The sequence below is a fragment of the Protopterus annectens genome, chromosome 2.part1 (genome assembly GCF_019279795.1).
Source record: "Protopterus annectens isolate FY-2018-M chromosome 2.part1, PAN1.0, whole genome shotgun sequence".
Classification (NCBI taxonomy): Eukaryota; Metazoa; Chordata; order Ceratodontiformes; family Protopteridae; genus Protopterus; species Protopterus annectens.
In genome coordinates this window covers 992,913,910-992,926,935 of record NC_056729.1, presented here as the reverse complement: position 1 = coordinate 992,926,935, position 13,026 = coordinate 992,913,910, and positions in this window count along the sequence as shown.

Genomic DNA, 13,026 nt, shown 5'->3' with positions numbered 1-13,026 from the left:
TAACTGTTTGGCCCTTTTTGTCTATTTTCATGGATTTTACAGTATTTCTTTTAACTTTCTGCACAAAGTCCAGTAGTGTGCACAAAACTTTGCTATAGCTTATATATGAGCGGTATACACACAAGGATATAGAAACATTACTGCAATCATTATTTTTCCCTTTCCTCACAATCAGACATTATCCATGTATATAGGTAGCTATTTTTTGAGTAGAGTATGACTGAATTTCTTTCCATAATTATATTTTTGTTCAGGTCATCATTGGAGATGAAAACGTTTTATAAAAACCTCTAAAAGGCACCTGGGAACACCTAGTACCCCCACCTATATTTATAGCTACACACACACACACACACACACACACACACATATATATATATATATATATATATATATATATATATGCAATTTGTGAGTAAATTAAGTGGCGCAAAATGGAATGATAATATGTATTGGCTTGCGGCTGATGATCAAAGCTTGTACACTAATATACAACATACATTTCGGGTAGAGTGTTTACTTCATTTTGGATGATGCTCCAATGTCTTATTATGTTATTGAGCTAAATGAATTTTGTTTAAAAAACAATTATTTTGTTTTTAATGATCTTGCCTTTTATCAGTTTTTTAGGTACTGCAGTAGGTGCAGCTTTTGCTCCTTCATATGCTAATATAATAATGGGTCTTTATGAATTGGAATGTATTTATAATTATGATTTTTTTCCTAAGGGTAGTATTCATAATCCTGTGCATTGTAAGTTCATAGTGGTAATCCTCAAAGAGGAGAACTATGTTTTAATGCAATTAAGGTCATTCTGATTGACTACAGGAATCTGGATGTGTTTTGATAATCATGCCTCCCTACAGCAAAAGACTAACCAGCTGAAAACATAAGTGTTAGATTGAGAGCTATTATGAGTATTGCGTATTGCTATGATTCAAAGCAATAAACATAAAAAGGGTCTCATTTGTATACAGAGACAACACATAAAAGAACATTACATTTATGCCAGTAAACATCAATTTACCTGGGGAATTTGTGCATTAGGTGGCAAATTAATTAACTGACTGGAAGGAAAAAATGAATAATTGTAACCATTCTTTTTAGAAGGAGGTAAGATTATTTATTTATTTTATTTATTTATTTATTGCAGTTGGTTTACCAGGATAGTCCATTGGGCCAAAATGAACCCATTTTCAATGGAGTCCTGGGGAGAAAAGCTCCAAACAATCAAGATTACAGTAGGTTATGAATGATAATTATACAAATGTAAAAAATATGAAAGATAATTATACAATTTAAGAAACAATTCAAGCAAACAATAACAAATAGTACACAAAAGTTACAAACTTATACAAAGTTGTGATTGAAACTAACACATGATACAAACTAAAAAAAGGAATAGTGCAAGTAAATATTTAGAAGTCGTTTTGTCCTAGGATTCAAACACTTAAATTTCACTTTCAGAAATGTTTGCTTTATTGTATTTTAGTGCTTGTTCATACATCATCAAACTATAGAAGGAGTCACTAGGAAAACTGATTCATTTTGGCGTCAGTGAAGTGCTTGTGCATACATAGTAAAACTACAGAGGGGGTCACTGGGGAAAATGATTCATTTTGGTATCATTCAAGTGCTTGTGTATATATGGTCAAACTACTAAAGGGGTCGCTGGGGAAAATGACTCATTTTTGTGTCAATGAAGTGGTTGTGCAAACATGATCAAAGTAGTAAAGTCATTTCTGGGTACATTGGTGTTATTAAGTGCTTGTGCATACACAGACAAACTACTAAAGTATCACTGGGGACTTTGTTATTAAGTGCTTGTGCATACATGGTCAGACTGTTGAAGTGATTGCTGTGGAAAATTATTTAGTGTCATTTTAGTGCTTACGCATAATTAGATAAACTACTGAAGAGTTTACTGTGAAAAATAATTAATTTTGGTGTCATTTAAGTGGTTGTGCATACATGCACAAACTACTGAAGGGATCGCTGGGGGCAAGTTCATGGATTGCAAAGCAGTTATCAGAGGGACAGTAATGCTTTTAACAATGGATGTGCATATGGTGTGGATATTGGACTATGACTTGCAGGAACACTCCATTAGTATAGACCACCTTACAAAATTTCTTGTTTATATCTCATTAGACTTAAGATATTGTACATTAGTATAAATGGCCTGTATTAATCTCACCTTAGCTATGCTCACTCTCAAACACCACAGATATCCCTAATGCATTTGTGCAAATGACTATAAATACTGCCGAAAGTATTGGTAAGATATTGTCATTACATAGATGACCTTATTTTTTTATGTAAGGGTGACTTACAAACCACTCCCTATATTTATCTTGCTTTAATAATAATTAGCTTGGTCTAAAATTTGTGGAAGAGTCTAATAGACATCAGATTATTTTTTTGGCTATTATTTTGTTTACTACTTTGCTTAGTAATATTCATTCTACACTATTTAGAAAATCTACTAGCACTTTAAATTACTTACATGCTAGTAATTTTCTTCAGTCTCATCTTTTGGATTTTCTTCCTTATGGTGAGATTTTGAGATAATGAAAAACTTGTAGTTTGAGAAACGATTTTGTCAGTGAAGCACAAGAAGTTATGTCTGTGTTTAAAATAGAGGTTATTCTGACCAAATTATTTATGAGGCTTTTCAGAAAGTTAATGTTTTATCTAATTCTGTCTCTGAAGAAATGCTCGGTTGATTTAGATAATAGATTTTATTATAATAAGAATGTTAGAGCTACTTGCTCTACTAAGTGTCATACATTTTGTTTCTGAACATATATATATATATATATATATATATATATATATATATATATATATATATATATTTTTTTTTTTTTATCATTTTTTCTATGTCACTCAAATTGTAAGTAAAGGCATAGCATCTAGGTTGAAAGAAGTCATAGTGCCACTTTATTCAGCCTTTATCAGACCCATCATTTAGTATAATGACCCCTTCAGCATGTACATGACCAAATTTATGCAACATTTGTAATGCCTGCAATGGTTCCTTATCAGGATAATCCAGGGTAGAAATGCATTGTCCTATATGGATCACTTTAAAGCCCTGTATTTATACTATACTATACCTCTACAGGTTACTGAGAGGAAAACCATGCCTGGCAGACAGCTCTGTAACAGGCTCCCAGTCCATGTGAAGCAGAGTCTATACCTAACCCTATTTAAGCATAACCTTGACCAATGGATAAGAAATTGGAAATTCACCCTGGGTCTGGCCTCCATGTCTCTGATAGATAGAGGCAGACAGTAATGCCCAAACTAACATATCCCCCCAACATAACCTTTAGAATCTTCATAACTAAAATATCCCCTCCAAATAAACACCCATAATACATAGGGACAAAATTTGGTTGGATTGGATGGCTAGGCTTATAAAGGCCTAAGTGGTTGTTAGCCTAGCACATAACTATGAACCTATAAACCAATGAACAGTTAATGTAGAGAATTGAGAAGTTCATGTTCCTTTTTATCATGGGATTGATTCTGAAGTGTTATCACACACAGCTATTAAAAAGAAATTATATAAAGACAACACTGTATGACAAAAAACATATTGGAGATTTTCATCTCATATTCAATTATGATAATGTTCACATTATTAATGCTATCAACAACCACAGACAACATGTCTAGATGTGTCAATATATCATATTAATTGTAACTGAGATAGCAACATTAGCCTGCATTTGATGGTGTCTCCGTGGATAATTTGTATATAAAGTGAACAGCATACATGGACAAGTCTTGCCACCATGTTTCTCTATTAAAGTAGATATTCAGGAAATAATACATGCATGTCATTTCAGATGATTTCTGTGCTTTCTGTCATGCAAATATGGTTACCTGGATGTCGGTCAATGCACACAAGCGGGTAACCACTAGTTCTGAATTGGGTGCCAATTCCCTGCCATTTTTCCAGAGATATTTGCAAAGACATGGCAGGTGATGGGGAGGGTAGTGCTCCATTTAGGGCACAGAAGTGGTTTGAGGAGGAGTACAAGATGTTTTGTAGGATTCCTCATTAAACATATCAGTCAAAGGGTTTTGTGGGATAACTATACAGTACAAAGCTAAGGCTTGGAATAGATTAGCCCAGGCTGTCATCAGTGCACATGGCATCCCACACATTGGTGAGCAAAGTTGAATGCAGGACCTCCTTCACTGATGGGTGGAATACTATCAGGCATACAACTCCCTTCAGCTGTATAAGTATAGGGGTCTGTATCACATCAGTGAAAATTCAGTTCAGCAAACAGCATTTTCAGTTGATCAAACATGCCATTCATCAAACTGTTCATATTGAGATCGCGGTACAGTGAGGAATGGGAAATTTGCCCTTTCCCCACTGTAGGGCAGTCTAAGAGTTGGTATATATAATTAGTGGGGGCAGTGGGGGACACAGCCCCCCACAAAAGCAGATTTTGATGAACGGCATTTTTGATGAAATGCTGTTTGTGGAACTGTCACTTTGCTGAAGTGATATAGACCCTAAGTACAGTGGGACATGAATTGCAAATATAGTACCACGAATTGCCACTAGAACAGGTGTTTTTATTTATTTATTTTTTCTATTACATGTAGCTTCTGCAGAAACTGAAGGAAATAAGGATGTGCATCAGGAGAGACTACAGCATTTGCAATAGGCACAAGGTAAGTATTGGGTCAGGTAAGAATGACTGCAATTTCATAATAGCAGTAATTGTAAAAATAGTTTATAAACTCTCTGGACATCATTTCATAATTGACACAGTAATAAAGGACTATGCAAACTCTACTTATGCGAATCATACATACCTGTACAATCACCTCTTGAAACATTGCATTATTTTGTGTTTCATTAAACACACATTTGTGGGTTCAAATAAAAGCATCAGCAATTAGTCTGCGTTAGTTAATACTTATTATTCTGCAGTCAGCATCTTAGAATAACGATACTCACCTCACATAGAAATTTCATGAGTTGTAATGCATAACGCAGCCTATCCTATAGTCACACTATTTGCTTAATGTACATAATATTGAGGAGACTAAGCCTTACTTTAATGTACATGTATGTCTTCACATTCATATGTGGATGGCCAAATCTAAATAGTTGCGTGGGAAGATGTGTGGAATGGAATTTATTAGAATTATATGGTATTTACAATTTTTTATGTTGTCTGTCCCCCTACCCTACTTTGTTTTTTCTTTAGTGACATTTGGGCTATAATTCCTACTGTAACACAGCTACCAGCATGGAGGCATCACCAGTCATAGGGGCTCAGACTGCCATTCCTTTGCAGGAGGCTATGGAAACATCATCACAGGCAGCACAAACACCCTGCACATCTGGATCACAGCCTGTCATCATTGCCTCCACAACTTTGCACTACCTGCACCATCTGAGACATGAAGCTAAGCCCCAGTGGATAGTAGACTGGAACCCTGTAGGAGGAGTGCCAATGGAGGTGGTGACTATATTCCCAAACAAGAGATGACATTTCTGGCATTGAAGACCATGGAGAGGTATCACATTGTCCATATTGGCTGGATAGAAAGAATGCTGGAGTGAATAACCAAATCAGTGTTCCATCCAGCATTACCAAAGGTGTGCATGACAGGAGACACTAATGACATTTGGGATAATACTGAGGGTGTGGACTAGATTCCCAGTGTATTCTTATTGGACAGGGATGCATCTCTGAAGTTCCATGCTTATCCCCATCATGGTGTCCACAGCCTCTTGTGTTCATCACCATTCCTGTCTGTCTTGGAAGTCCTGTATATGTGCCAGCCACGTACCTTTCTGCAACAACAGGAGACACCGCAGAAGTATCTCACAAAGAGGATCCTAAACCTTAAACATTTGTCCTATATGGACAGACTCATAAACTCCAGCTATTCTCTGTCTCATATTGCCTACTTAGAGGTCATCTCTGCTTGACTTACAAAGCCATGTCTGACCCAGTTCTGTTAGAAATGCGACATCTAAAGAAATCCCAATCCCTCCACACTACATGCTCCAGACATCTCAACCTCATTACCACAATCAAGAGAACATGCTGGAGGGACAGGTTCATAACCCAGAGACTGCCCATGCTATGGAATAGACTTCCCATACATGTCAAGCAGAGCACCTCACTCACTCTCTTCAAGAGAAATCTTGATAAGTGGATGGGAAATAGAAATTTCACCCCAGGGATCACTCCAGTAGCTTTTCTCGACAGAGGCTCTGGGAACTAAGGTTGTTGGCATGATGCCAGGGTAATCTTATGGGCTAGGCTTGTAAAGGCTCCAGGGTCATTAGACTAGTACACACCTAAGAACCTATACCTACCCTTCTTATTCCTAACTACCTTCCCCAACATAACTCTTTCTCCAAAAAATTGAAAAGGACACCTGTCAGATATCCAAAAAAGTGTGCCCCATACATAGCTCTCCCCTTCACATATGCCTATATAGGACACATTTTGCTTGATCCAGTTAATCACACAAAATTATTAAGTTTTGCCACAAATCCTTTATGATATAGCTATCCAATTTTGTCAAATTATTTGTAAAAGTTCATTTTTGGCTGTGAAGAATCATTCCTTAATAACTCCCTCAATGTCTTACCTTCTGCTTGCTCCCCATTTTCAGCACACTCCCATCAACCCCATTATACATGTCTAATCAATTCAAAAAATCGATTCACACACCATACACATGGCCACAAATGTCCACTATACCAACGTCTCTATTTCTGTCCTCATCATTTGTGTGACACTTGGCATCTCCCAGCAATGTTTAATAATGTTAAATGACACCACACCTTATGGCATTAACTGATGTTTTTGCCTTAAGCCATATTCATATGGTGATCCAAACACTAATATGTTTAAACACTTGCATGACAGAAAGCAATACTTATAGCACTTTGAGGAGATAGTCATTACTGTATGTACAACATACACCATCTGGGATGTGTTCAGTTCTCATCAAGGTTATGAAATATGACTTCCTCTATGGTATGTTCAGATAGTGCTCAGGTCCAGCGAACATTGGTTGCCCTTACCAGTTGTTCAAATTCAGCATTATGTAGAACATTAGTTAAAGCGTCCGTTCTTGTAATATTTTAACTGTTGAAGTATTAGCAGTATATATTACTCCCCCACAAATGTCCTGATTTTTTTATCTTTTGTTAAACAAGAAACATCTTTATTAAACTATCATTTACAACATAGGCAAGCATACAACCACATAATTTCCTGTTTATTCCTTAATATGTGTGCTAGTATCCAATGTATGCTTGCTTCCTCTTGTGAACTCTTTACTCTAAACAACATCAGAAGTTTTAATGATAACAAGCATTAGATTAACATAACATACACACATATGAGCAGAAATGCCTCAGAAACAGAAATTTATGAATACCTGTACTTTTCCATAGCACAATACTTAGCAACAAGCAACAAAGACCACTGTTCCTTCTCGTTCTAAGTTAAAAACTGAAAAACTAATTACACCGTGAGCTAATGCTTTGCTCTCGGCCATGCAAATGATCTTGCAGCAGTGTGCATCAGTAACCATTTATGTCAGACTGAAAATAATGTCAGTGGCTTGTTTTTAGTTTGCATATGGTTTATTGACTAATTGTAAACAAGATATAAGGAGCTCATTGTAATAAAGATTATCTACCTCATGTTGTTAATGACTGTGGCAGTAACACACATTACCCCTGCAAGTGTGTTACAATGAATAGGTACAATTACAAACATATTTGCAGAGTAGTATTGCTGAGTGCAGACTTAGGCAGGAGGTCAAATCCAGCAATAATGTGGTTGTATTATAACAGATAACTGAAAATAGGTAGCAGTGGCTTCATCAACAGATGTGATGTGGATTCAATGTAGGAGTAGCACTTACTCTGCTAGGAGTTTGATTCCATCAAAACTTTAGCCATATGGATTAAAGCACATTACTGAAGTCATCCATTCAAAAGTGTGTACTTTCTGACACTTCTACTTTTGATTGCTTATGTGGCATTAGCAGTTAATACACAACTCTGCAGAGTGTGGACCTAGATAGGCAGGGGTTCCAATTTGACAATGTATAAAGTATGTATGTATGTATGTATGTAAGACAATACTGACAGACAGTACTGGCAAACTCAACAGAAGATGATATAGCTGACTCACACCTCTGTGACTACTGACATGGTTAAAGGATTTGGATCCCTCAAACTACATTTCTGGGAAGCCATAACCATTCCAACACACTGCTGATGCAAAACCTTTAAGTGTGTTCTTTATGACACCAGATGGTTTGTACCATGGCATTAGTGGTTGTTAACCAGTTCTATGAACTAAACACAAAGGTGTTTGATTCTGGAAAAGTGTAAGAAATGCACATGCCTGAGAATGTTTGTGTGCAAGATAGGCTTCTCCAAGAGAAATTATGTGTACAAATTCACTTGGTAGAAACATTTTCGATTGTAGAGAGAAAGGACAACTTTTGTACTAGCTTTAGTGGAAGACATGTGCATTTAACACAGTGCTTAAGTGTCAATCTGAGATTCTTCTAACCTGCAGTTAATGAATTTTATAGAGAGCCATAAATGGCTATTATCTCTGCACTACAAAGTGGGAATTTTAATATATTTTCTAATCCTCAGTTTCTTCTGTTTTATTAAGTTTTCATTTCTTTCATTGTTGTCATTAGAGTTCCTTTAGGTTTTAAATAATCATTTTCTGTGACATTTTGAAGAGACTAGGTGTTTATTTCTGCACATGCAAACACTATACCCATATCTCCAGCTATCTGTTTATCTATACCACTTCTCAGCCTTTTAGTTATGAATAAGTGTAGTCTAATTACTTTATATATATATATATATATATATATATATATATATATATATATATATATATATATATATATATATATATATATATATATATATATATATATATATATATATATATATATATATATATGTGTGTGTGTGTGTGTGTGTGTGTGTGTATGGGTCCACTATGTAATCCTGAAATACTGATATCACGAACTTCAGTATTTCGAAATTACATAGCCGAAAACACAAAATTCAGAAACCCGCAGAAGTGTGAAATTCAAAATCCCGAAGCACAAAGATGTTGAATTTCTGCTTCCGCTGGTGTGGTGTGTGGATGGATGGGTGGAAGTTTGGGTAAGTATGTATGTGTAAGTGTGTTGGTTAGGATCTTTAGTGTGTGTAAGTGTGTGTTGTGACTGCGATGTGTGTGTGAGGGATTGTAAAATGTGTGGGTGTGAGGTTTTTTTTGTGTGTCTCTGCGATCTCGGAGTTAGAATGTGTAAGTAGGGGAGTGTGGGGGGTTGCTGGGGGGCTTGCCCCCCAGCTCATCTGTAGTGTAGTATTTTTATTTGATTGTGGGGGCTAGTTTTGGGTATGTGCATGCTGTATGTGTACAGTACAGTTGGGATTTTGAATTTCACGGTTATGGGGTTTTGGAGATGTGTGTTGTAGTTGGGTTTTCAGCTATGTAATTTAAAATACTGAAATTCGGGATTTCAGTATTTTGGGATTACATAGTGGACCTATATATATATATATATATATATATATATATATATATATATATATATATATATATATATATATATATATATAATCACAAAAGTAAGCTGAAGAGGTGCTGAGTGCTGTGGTTGCTGGAAGCCTACATTGGTAGGCAGGTCTTCCATTTTTTCCTGCTATGAGTGGATTTATTGTGGAACTTTACAATATGGCAGCAGAAGGAGATCTGCGTACGTATATAGAAACATTATCTACCAACAAAGAAGATGATACGTGGCTTATTGGCAAACAGTGGGCAGTTGGTAATGTTACTAATCATGAGGTGAGTCATTTTATGGATATGCAGCATGACTTTAAAGAACTTGGCTTGTTCACAAAAAAATACCGCTCGACAGTATGGCATATAAAACTTTTACGAGTGTATCTAGACGCAGAAATAGTGTGAAGCGGATTACGAGTTTATGTAGAACCGGGTGTGGGTAAAGAAATCATAGACTTTGTTTCCAAATGGTGCTCGATTCAGAATATTGCTTCGAGATTGTTTATGGAACTGTTAATTTTTTTTTTATGAAGAGATACTAGTGGATGTTAAATCAAAAGTGGATGGCTGTTTTGATGTGATACAAAGTTATGGTAAGATGGAAGAATATAAGGACATATACGATAAATATATGGAATAAATGAAAGTGTTTGAGACTGATGTGAAAGCCAGGAAATTAAAGAAATTTAACAGAGACTTAAATTACTTTAAAAATGACAAAACTTATGCTTGGAAACAGCAAAAAAGGCGGTTAGATTTACTGACACTATGAACAATCCAAGGTGTATTTAACGTAAGAGAAACAAATCCATTTTAAAATCTACTCATAACATGGACAATTTTGAATCTAGCACTTTGGAAATGTCATCTAATGCATTCAGTACAGATAGAGTTAATGATGCAGGGGATGTGGTTGAAATACAATCACCGATACATAAAAAAGTCAAATCTAAAGGTGGCCCATTAGAAGAGGGGGCAAGAAACACGGTAAAGGAAAGGTCTACAGAGAAGAAATAAATGTTCAGAAACTTGATGGAGAAGAAGTGAAGGATGATGGACTGATAGTAAATTTGACAAAATATCACTTAAGCAATGATGAAAAGGCAGATTTGAATAAAGGTTTAAACTATGTGTCATCATATTTCCAGTCTCAATATGATATTTGTATGGATTTAAAAAATTTCTGTAGAAATTTGAATTTGAAATATTTTTTTTCATACGAAGGGTGATGTTTCTAATACAGTATTTGGTTTTAAATTCAAAAAAGGAACTTTCATACACCCTTATCATCCAAGGGTAAAGCTGTTTGAGGATAGTGTGTGACGTGAATTACATAACAATCAGAATGACTTATTTGAACATCATGGTAGCAATCTGACAGCAAAGGAAAGAGAGGCCCTTAAAAGACTAATGGAAAATAAAAATTTAGTGATACTAAAAGCGGATAAGGGTTGGGCAATAGTGATTTGGGACACTAGTGAGTACATAAAAGAGGTTCAAAAACAGTTGAAAGATGGCAGGTTTTATATGGACTGCCTTTAGACTCTACTGTTGACCTCAAATGGAAAATTGATAATACCTTAAAAGAATATAAGGAAAAAGGTTACATTACAGATGTCTTATTAAAGGAATTAATAGCAGATATCCTAGGTCCCAGTCATTTTATATACTACCAAAGGTACATAAAAATATTTTCCCCCACCCAGGAAGCCTATAGTTTCAGAGATAGGATCCTTGACTGAACCTATTTCTGCCTATTTAGAAGTACAGTTTAAACCTTTATTAACATTGGTAAGATCTAGAATAAGGGATACGAATTAATTTTTAGAATTAGTTGATGACATCTAAATAGCACAAGATTTTTTTATTTGCACCTTAGATGTGCAATCACTGTATACTGCACCACGGAGGGCTTGAGGCAATAAAATATTGGTTGCTTAAATATGGGCACTATTCTGTTGAACATTATTATTTTTTGTTGCATTAGGTAAAAATTATATTAGAAAATAATGTATTTTTTTTTGGGAATGAATGCTATTTGCAAGTGAACGGAACAGCAATGGGTACAACATTTGCCACAGTATACACTGATTTGTTTATGGGATACCTAGAGTGTAGCATGATATATGATGAAAATGTTCCCTTCAAGTCTGACTTAATGATGTGGCGACGGGCCAAATTCAGGAAGCCTCCGTGTAAGAGTTATAACTCTTACATGGAGGCTGCAGTGAAACTGTGTGATGTCAGCATGTCATGCATATGCATGAGGTGCATGAGGCATGCTGAATCACACTAGCAACTCTTACACGGTCCATGTAAGAGAGTAGGGGGTGTGTCTGTAGGCTAAGCCCTGCAAGCGGACACGCCCCCGGAAGACTAGAATGGCTGAAAGTAAACAGCCATGGAAATGTGAATAAACACATGCCCCGATAGACCATCACTGTATAAAGTGAAGAGATGTTATAAAATTAAATTAAAAACTTTTTTTTTTAAACCCCGTAAAAGTTTGCTACTGTGTGCGCCCGTGTGCGCGGGTGTGCTACTAGCGCAATCACAGTTAGCAGTCAGTGGAAAAGGATATAAGAACTAAATATGCAAAATAAGCCAAAAAGTAATAGCTTAGCGGTAGAGTTGCCGGCCTAAGAGTAGGCAGGCGGGGTTCGAGCCCCCACAACAACCTATTTTTTTTTTTGTAAATAAGCACGAAAAAGCCCCCTGACAGTATTGTACAAATGTAAATGTATTCCATTTTGTAAAATGGAATGAAATGGAGCATATATTCCGAAGTAACACAATACTAAAAATAGTCAGAAATGTACTGATAGCTAAGCTGCTGTGAGACGGAGTGCCCGTAGCTGAGTAGTGTTTAAAAAGCTGCAAACTGCATGCCTGTTGCTAAGCACCGGTTTAATAGGCTGAAACCGTTTGCAACTAGCTGTGCTTAGCTGAACATGTGTGTCACTAGCCAATTAAGGTTTATCCCAGCGCACACCGTTTGCGCGCCGCTCCCACAAGCTAACTGCCAGTGCGCATGCGTTAGCTCCGCGCAAACGAGCGCAGACCTGGTTTTAAGTGCTTAAAAGTGCTTTTGGCATGTTTGTTTGACAGGTCCTTAACTCATATCTTTCAGGAAAATCAAAAATCAGTTGTCAGATTCGAACCCAGGATACCATGCACTAGAGTCAAGGTACTAAACCACTAAGCCATGACATCAATACCTAGAAAGGCAGAAATAGCATATATATGGGATAAAATCCAGAATGGAGCATGATAAAGCATTTTCAGTGAAGTAGATACAATTCCAAAACGGCCAATCAGAGAAATGTGCGGGAAAAGCGGCATATATAAGCCCCATAGGCGGGAATACACAGCAGAAAGGATTGTAGAACAGACCTGCAGTTAG